We start from the raw sequence: 10,058 nt of genomic DNA, 5'->3' as shown, positions 1-10,058 counted from the left end.
GTAATTTCTTTTCCTCTGCCATTGTGTAGTCACTTAGAGTATATTTCAGACCATTTTCGAAATAAAAGAAGGTTTAAGAAGAAAGGAAGAGATCTTTCTCTTAGTAATTTCCAAAAGTTCAATTTTAAACACACAAAAGTTTAGAATTAAAGGAATGGACACCTGCACGAGGAAGTAATTAAGGTAATTAACGCGCTAATGATCCAGAATTACGTCACTTTAGAATGACGTAACACTTTTTTTTACATGAATTCTTAAATTTATACTGAAGACCTTCAGGAATTTGGATTTAATTAACGAATTTTTATGAGGAATTGTTTATTTTTTCGTCTGGAGCATGAACTTATCCTTCACATGTGATAATAATTTTGAAATTTTTGCATTTTTCCACGAATAAAATCGGAAAAATAGCTTAAAATACGTTTCAAAACACTTCATTTTATTAAAATAAAACAATATTGTTACGTCATCTTCATTCTAATATTCAAAATTCGTCATCATCATCATCATCAGCTCCCTCCTGTTACAGCATCCTTCCATCTTCTCCCGCTTTCCCACAGTTTTTTTTAAATAATTAAATTAATTACGATTAAACCTAACAGTTAACAATTAAATCTAATCAATAATTCAAAATTCTTGATTATATTTAACTACGTCTAAGTGTAATTTAAATTAATTAAAATTAAATGCCTACATACTGTACTTCACGTAGCCCCTGTAAATCACTCTTTGCCTCGTTACTTTCTCGCTAGACGGAGAAGCATCAGTCCCAACGAATGTTTATAATTGAAGTTAAATGCCGTTAAACCTCGATATAGCGTCGTCGTAAACACGGCCGCCCTCGAATAACGCTACTGAATACTAATCGCTATACGAAATTCTCATTGTTTCGGGAACTTCGATTTAGTGCCAATTTCGGAGGTGGACAAATAACGACGCTAAATCGAGGTTAGAAAAATCGTAGGTACCCTGGGTTATAGCCATAACCCAATTAAAAACGTAAAAGTAAAATAACAAATAAAAACTTAGGTATATATTCATTCATACTTCGATTTAGCGCTAACAGCTGTTTAGAAATTGGCGCTAAATCGAATATGTCGTTAAATTAAATAGCCTTAAACAGTAAGAATTACGTAAGAATGAGGTAGAACATGTCTGCAAGTATTCATCGCCGCTTTACGAGGGTGACGTTATATCGCGGTTTGGCTGTATATCAAGCATTGACATTTCTTAATTCGTAATAAGAAACGCTAAAAAGAGGAGAGGAAAACCCCTGATATAGCGAATTTGTATAATTAAACCCTACTTTGCGTTAAATAAGAGCAAAGGTACTGGCAGGACTAATGCATCGGCCATCTTGGATCGGTATTTGTGAATACTTCAAGTTTAGATCAGTTTAATTCCTTGCATATAAACGAATTTAGCTTTTAAGTAGGCCCGTAAAATCCCGTTTATAACGCCACATTCGGCGATATACGAGGACTAGGCTCGTGGCTATTACAGGAATGCAGGAAAAAGGAAGCGTTTACGTGTCTGAGGCCTCTAGTGTGAGGATGCTACCCACTATTACGTCAGTTTGACGTCACTCCTACGTTTTTTCAACGAATTGCGCGCGAGCTAAACGAGGTTTGGCTTAGGGCCTCACACTTTTGCACGTATCGTTATTCGGCGGATGGGAAGGGCCTGTTGCAACGAGCCGAAATCGAGTCCCGACGTAAAATAATGACGTCGGTTTGACGTCATTACGATGTCAGTATGCGATTCAGCGCTATGGATGCGATTACAGAGACATCTGTGAACAGGAATGAATAATATACTTTTCTATATTTCAAAAATATTCTATAATATCTAGAAGAGTCCCAAGTCCATAATGAACGAATTTTTGAAAATAAAAAATAGTTTTTTTATTTTTTAATTTAACATAAAATTATTTTCTTCTACAAAAATCCAATGGGTAATGTCAACGTGGTGCCATCTGCCGAGAGAAAATAGCAATTATAAATATTAAGTCATAATTCAAGCGCCTCCTGGGAAGACTCTGAATGGGAAAATGGCCCTGTTGAGAAGCTGGCCACGTGGAATTTACAGGAAACAAGTCGGTCGGGTGTAAACCCGCGACCATGGTTGATTTTATCGCCGTGGGCCGCATGAAATTGGACAACAGAAGGAATAAAGGTAATAAACTACACACATACGTATGTTGGGTTAATGTTACCTTAGGTGCTAAGATGGCGGCTCGTCTCTGATTCCAGCAAGGAAACAGTGGGACGCACGTTCTAACCTAACTTAACCTATTCTAATAAATTACCATATTTATTAGCAACCAAATTATTAGAATAGGTTAGGTTAGGTTAGAACGTGCGTCTCACTGTTTCCTTGCTGGAATCAGAGACGAGCCGCCATCTTGGCACCTAAGGTAACATTAACCGTATTTTGTATCATTTCTATCCCTTTAAGGGGCCGCGGGGATAGAGGGCCCCTTTAGTCTCTTGATTTGTGAACAAATGAAATGTAAAGAGCGGGTATCATTTCTGTCCTCTGGGGCCCCACCAGTGGCCAAGCGATTCCGTTCTCCGAACACTGGGAGTTCGATCGCGAGTTCACCCCTTGCCACGTGGATTTTCCGGGGTTTCTCCACGTCTGTAACGTCTGAATATGGGTCAGTTACACTTAAAAAGACCTCCCGGAAGGCAGTAGTGACAATGACACCAGTATTTTTACAGAAAATAATACATTTAAAGGTTCTCTAATGGTTTTAAGACTTATAAACACCATATTTGAAAAGAATCGACCTCAAAACCTTATCGAAATTCAACGGATGAATTCGGAAGGTCGACGGTTCCAACATTCCAAAATTAAGTCAACAATTCGTACGAAAATAGTAAGAAATTCCGTCCTATTTTTGAGTGTAAATACTGTAATGTCATAATACAAACATCAAAGACTGCAAAAGTATATAACCTTGTAATACGATTGGTAGGGGCATAGGAGCTTGGAAATTATATATTATTTTGAATGACCTTTATGTTCGACATTGCTTAATAATTATTCAACGAACCAGCGACGTACAGTAAAATTAGATTATTATTCATGCACCAGAAATAAATATTACGGATCGACAGGTTTATTTTTACTTGTTATTCTGGAATTTAATTTTATTTAGGAATTTTAGGGACGAGTTGTAGCAAGTGATTTGGTTATTGAACTAAGTCTTTGGAAATCTTTCGGAATGATGCAGGCCATTTTTGATCGATTGCGTTAAGAAATATACAAATATAAACGTAATTGTAAAATTGGTTGAAATTACAAAACTATAAAAATAAACCGATATTATAAATAAATCATCTTGAAAAGGAGGGATTGGATTGGTGGGATAAGGCAGCGTAACACATGGAAAATCTGCCAACGGGATGCCTCCCGAGAGGAATTTCTATGGGAAATTGGCCCATATTTAGATGTTAAACACATAATGTGAATCCTGGAAAACTCCGCTTGGTCGGGGTTGCAGCCACTCGGACACTGGTAGGCCCCAAAACGGACCCACAACCAAAATGGCGACTGGAAGGTGAGTGACGGGGCCTATACGTCCGGACAAATCACCCCGAAAAATTTCCTGATTCATACGTATTCGATCCCGGAATCCCGGGCCATACTCTATCATGATGTAAAATATGTTTATCTATTGTTAAAGTAATTAAAACAATGTTGAATATTGTCAAATCGGATTGTGACGTTGAAGAAACAGAAAAAAAATGATGCAATTGTGCTAATATAACAATATAATTATGAGTTTGCTAAACTGAAATAATATATTTATATACTGTAGATCCACTAGAATCTGAATCATCGTGAACAATGGATCTTGAAAAATATTTTGATACGTCCACTTAAAATTTCAGTAATATAGCGATTAATTACAAATTATCCCGCCAGAAGGACGAGGGGATTATGAAATTTTTTGTCGCTCTCAGCGCTACAATTTCCGTAGTGGCGAGTTTTCAAACTACATTTATACCCTTCTATACAACGTTAAATGGGGATACTTTAACTGTGATCACCCAACACATTAAAATTCGAAATAATATTCGATGTAACGTATTTGCCGACGCGTAAATAATCGTTACACATAATATATTTGACATAAAAAAATTAAAATTAAGATAATTTTCGTTCTATACACCACTTCTTCGGTATAACGCGGTTCATTAGTAGACGCTGCATAGAGATTTCGCTTACCGCGCTACTTTCAAGAAACGTGTTATTTTAATTGTTGAACGTATAATAAGATATATTAATTATTAATTACGTAGTAAACAAAATCTGAATTAATAAATAAATAATTACGCCAGATTCATCGGGCTATAATTTGGTTAATTAAATATATAGATACTAAGTAATTTGGATAAAAGTTGGCGATTAAGTCGCCATCTTGTATTAAATTTAATACAAGAAAATTGTTGGCTTATAAAATAAATCAACGCATTTGTATTGTAAAATCGAATTGATTAATTATTTACATTTAAAGAACATTATTAATATTATTATTCTGCGCAATGGCCTGCGTAATTGACTTTTACTATCCTTCAATGATGTAATTCGTCATCAATGACAAAGTATTTATTTACGAGAAATCCAATTTTAAATGTTATTATACTTTATTTATTTAAATAACACGCTAATTAATATTTTTTAAAAAACATTGAAATGAAAGCAAACGTGCATTTCCATGACAACAACAAAACTAATGTTGCCAATTCGGCTATTTTGATTTCGCATTTACCTATAAAAAAATTACAAATTTTTTTATTACCGAGATAGATGTTTAAATTATTTATATATTTTTTATAGTTACAAAAGCAATTTTTTTAAATGTTAATATAGCATTTTATTTAGTTTTGTATTACAACTGAATTATTTTTATCTGAATGCTGTTGGCAACACTGAAAAAATTATAGTTCGTCTGTTTTATTAAGTTATGACGCAGATATTGTTTGACAGGTTAAAAGACTTGGTTCTATTTTACTGTGTTCAAATTTACAGTTTTAAGTAAAGTAAATTTACAGTTAAGCATTGATATTCGTTTGAAAGTAACGGCTTAATTCACTCTGGATGTACGTTTGATCAGGTAAACTGAAGTATTTTCATTCATTTCGTCTGTTTACTTATGCATAAACGCATAATACATGTAAAGATATAAAATATGTACTATATATATACATATTTACATACATATATAATATTATTATCTATGTATTATACAGGTATATGTATAATACATAGATATGTAATATTATATATATTACCTGTATATTATATAATATTATACATGTATAATACATAATACATATGTAATAATTATAATACACGTATAATATACGTATATGTATTATATACAGTATAATACATGTACACGTATAAGTATTTTTGAATATATACTACGTGTGTATACCTTTATAGAACGTTTACATATAAAAACTTGGCAAAAACTTATATATTTTTGCTAAGTAAATGAACAATAACATTATTATGTTAATGTTACCTATGGTAGCGAACATGGCGGCTCGTCTCTGAAATAGTGGGGACGCACGTTTTAAGCTAACCTAACCTATTCTGTTGAATAATAAATTACTCCTAATAATTTGGTTGGAAATGATTATGGTAATTTATTAGAATAGGTTAGGTTAGGTTAGAACGTGCGTCCCCACTATTTCAGAGACGAGCCGCCATGTTCGCTACCATAGGTAACATTAACCCAATATTATTATTAAATCGTTTCTTGTTACCGTTGTATATACAATTTAGACTATTTATTAACATATTTCATCATTTGGGATATTTTAATGAGTAAAATAGTTTAAATTGTATATACTATGGTAACTTAGCATAATAGAGTCTCATATGTATGATAAGCCCGTAAATTTAAACACAATATAATAGTATAATATATAGTCTATATAATATAACATAATTGATGCTAATGTTATGGGATTGGAGCCAAGTTCGTTGCTCCACATAGACGAAGGAGAGTTCCGTATTCATTACGAAGCAGAACTTAATATATATAGAACATGTCAATACACTAGAAAATTCTATGTTTAAACTGTTATAATCTATTTAAAATATTCGACAACTTAGCAAGACATTTCAAAGAATAGGTCATATGACTTGATATTGAATTTTCGAAGTTTTGCGGAGTGATACACATTGACGATCCAGTACATCGGCTGATATTGAATTACAGTGATTTGATTTATAAAATATAGTTAAAATTTCGATTTATTACGCGATTCGACTTTTAACGATTCGACCGTTTGATAGTTTACGTTGAACATTCACAAATCATACTATTAGTGATTTAAATTTTTAATTTTTAAAATTTAATTATATTAAAGCAACGGTATCTAAAACGTACTCACGTTTGATATAAATGCGTATTATTATAATACGGTCGGTAAGTGAATGGATTTTGAAACTGGTTACGTTCCAACGATTCGGGTGTTACCTAAAACTCTATGAATCAGAACTATAAGCACAGAAGCTAAGGTGCGGTACGGCAAAGGTTAAAATTGCTATCTTCTGAAGAGTCTTGTAGATCGAGTGTAGAAACTATAGTGAAGTTTACATGTCATTACTCCGGTGCTAGAAACGATTATTCATTTTACAATGACTTGTTGCATATGCAATATTTGTTGACGTTTTATTCGTAGTTCTGTGTATGTATATATATATATAAAGAGAATTTTTCATTCCAGACAGTTTTTTAAAGTATTATTATTAGTCGTGACTACAAACTGAAACTTGATATTAACATTCCGTAATAATATTGATTATGAAATATAGTGCTGTTCACCTTTAAATCGTTAATTTTAATGGAAAAATCTTTAAAAAATCTCATTTTATGGAAAAAAAAGAGTTTATGATTTAAATTTAAAGCTTATAAACTTTCACATAAAATTAGTACAACTACTCGAGCCACATGGGAGCCACAAGGGTCTTTAACCGCCATGACAGCTACTCTCCAGTCTTCTCTATTTTAAACTGAATTGATCCAATTGTTCTCATCTTTGCCAGTCAGTCAGTTTGATGTCTTTATTTTTATTTCTTCTTCCCATTATACAGGAGTTATTTCTAATTGTCGTTGGTAAAACAATTGACATGATCATTCGTATATTTTCGTTATACATCAATAATAAATCCGAATTATTCATTCAGTATATTCCTTGATGCGAGTAAACAGAGAATGTTACATAAATTATTCTTAAAATATTACGGATTACGATTTATTACGAGAGAGCAAACGTATAAATAAAATTATATAACGATACAATTTTAGAAATGCACTGAATGTTTTCTTTACCTTCAACTCAGCTGTTCCATAACTTCGCAACATCATAAACCCGTAACGGAGCAAAAATTACGAGAAGTTTGATTTAAAAATGAATTTATAATAATTCGAAATTATTTATTACAGTCTTTTTAAATTCTGAATTCAAACCGAATCCATCTTTTCAGGTTTCTATGGAGTTATATTTTAGAAATTTCAATGTTTCTAAGACGGTGGTGAAGTTTTGGCCGAGTTTCTGTGTATATTGACGGTAAGTAGTCTCTCAAAGTTTACTAAATGACTGTTTTTAACTCGTTAGCTATTTATGAATCATTTCTAAGTATACGTCAGATGTCGAAATAATTTGTTGAAAGTATCAGAAATTAAAATGTTTACTTTCGTAATAATAAACAATTAAATAATAGAAATATATAAGAATGTAGTAGCTAGAGCATCCGCAGAAAGGAGCCATTGGGCCCTCCCGGAATTTATTTTCTCTTCCCCTTCTTTTCGAATAACTAAATTTTATAAAGGAGTAAGTATAAATTTATTTCAATACTCATTTCACTGAAGAAATTACAGTTCGCCTACGACGAGACGGTTCCTCTAATTCTATTTAAAGCCCTATATACGTTTTACTTTCCCTGCTCTGTTATATATAACAGAGGAAAAGTATGGCGATCGGTCAAAAAATGACCCCCCCAAGATTTTTACATTTTTGGACTCTGGGAAGATTGAAGCGTCGAGCAATGCAAAAAAATTCGAGGATCTTTTCTGTATCTACAGGTGTTAGTGTGTGGGGCACGATTTTGTTTACCCTGTTTGAAGCTTAATAACTCTTGCGCTTTTTGTCGAAAATTTCTGAAATTTCGCAGGGAGGCTTGTTTATTAGCGGGATCCATGCCGTTAAATTTTGGTGGTTATAGGTCGAGAGGGTGGGGAGATAAAGGTGGTCGTGTGTATCTCTAGTAGGGTCGGAATTAATGACGATCTTACTCGTTATTAGCGTTTACAATTTTTTACGAAATCCGTCCCTGCTCTCAAAGTTAAACTTTTTTTATTTTATAATAATTAATAATATAAACGTTTTTTAATAATATCGTAACGCAGTATTATTTACGTATAAAATATACTTTGCTAGGCTCACTTCATTCATAAAAAATGAAATTTTAATTAATGAAATTCATCAATCTAATTAGAGAGAGGCAAAAACAAGTAAGAATAACTCAATTTATTATTGACGTTTTGTTATTAAATGCTGTCGCAGATTTTTCCATCTTTTAAAATATAATTTTATATAAGTATCCATTGTCGTGCGCCATCTTGAATAACGCGATTTCTACCGAGACTCGAGTTAACGTAAGATTTTTTTTTGTAATATATATTTTGACTGCCGATTATTTAACGTTATCTTTTTAATCTTAATTGCGTATATGAAAGACAAAGAAATTCCTTCGTCTAGCGTTAAAGTGTAACGCGTTACGACGTCGCTAAGCGCTTGGAAGGCGAGTAATTCTCCAAAACTAAACCCAAAAAAATCAACGGAGTTGATGAACTGCGAGATCTGGAACGAATTTAAAATGAAGACAACGACGAGGCAGTGGGAGGAGACGAAGCTAAAATTGAAAAACCGGTGCATTCATTGCCAGGAACAAAGGAAAACGAATTAATATTGGCGCAATCATGGAACGTAATTTGAATTTTAAACGATGACCGGAAGCCTTATAAAGAAATTCGGAGATTTGAAAAGCCGAGTGGTCTTAATTCATAGTCCTCTTTTAAGCTTCTCGGCCAGTTTGAAGCGGTTATTACGATTATCTTTTTTGATGTATAACGTACAAAAATGTTCATTACACCATAACATTTTAGATTTACAATTAAATTATTTATTATAATACGCACACTCGGCATTACATTTGCAGTACTTCTTCACCTCATCCCTTATTGCCCATAAATTCGGTTTCGGCAACCGCGCCATTTTCCTTTTTTTAAACTTGCTTTGAGTGTGTCTTTACTTTTATTTTTGATATATTAAAAGTATAGGTCCAAGATTATAAAAACTTGTACCAATAATTACTGTTACTAACACATTCGTATATTAGGAATTTGCTCTATTAATGATACAGTAAAATCTGCCTAAAACGAATTTGTTAATTTCTACTTGACGTTTGGATCAATCTATAGATATACAGAAAATATTTTTCGGCGAAAGTATTAGTTTACTCGATATCGTATATAGAACACGTAGGTCTTTGTTCTGTAACGACGTTGTAATTCCCTGCATTGTTTTGTATTTACAGCGAAACGTAAAACCTATTTAATGCGGCTTATTCTACAACGTAAAATGTGGAAGATGGTAGTTTCCGAAATTGTATATAGCCTACACCTAAGTGTGCGGAAACAGAAAAATTGGCAGCAGTTTCCGAAACAAAAGAATGAGGTAAGGTATTACTTCACCGTGGAAATTGGATGCGTACGCTTACGCAAAGTGAGAGATATTCAGAGATGATCTCGTAATTTATAATGTGGATGTATACGTTCAAACATTCCATTACGAATTTTAATAAATTACTATTTTTCAGTATAGAAGATAAAGTAATTAAGAATATATAGTAGCCTATTTACTGAATTGTACCTCGCGCTACGATTCGAATTGTAATTTGTAAATTTCAAGTGTTCTTTTTAATAATACTGCATTTGAATTTATACCGAAAGACAAAAAAGTTTATAGATT

The 10,058-nt window shown here is 32.8% G+C and overlaps 1 long non-coding RNA gene across 1 annotated transcript; it reads left to right on the top strand.

Moving 5' to 3' along the window:
- The first annotated feature begins 7,520 nt into the window (after positions 1 to 7,520).
- Positions 7,521 to 9,757, top strand: LOC136970074 (uncharacterized). The gene is made up of 3 exons (XR_010879938.1): positions 7,521 to 7,595; positions 8,592 to 8,683; positions 9,625 to 9,757. It is a non-coding gene; the product is annotated as an uncharacterized lncRNA (long non-coding RNA).
- The last annotated feature ends 301 nt before the right edge of the window (positions 9,758 to 10,058 follow it).

This window comes from Centruroides vittatus, unplaced genomic scaffold, assembly GCF_030686945.1.
Source record: "Centruroides vittatus isolate TY-2023 unplaced genomic scaffold, ASM3068694v2 contig_1891, whole genome shotgun sequence".
In the NCBI taxonomy this organism is placed as follows: Eukaryota; Metazoa; Arthropoda; class Arachnida; order Scorpiones; family Buthidae; genus Centruroides; species Centruroides vittatus.
This window is presented reverse-complemented; position numbering and strand designations above follow the sequence as displayed.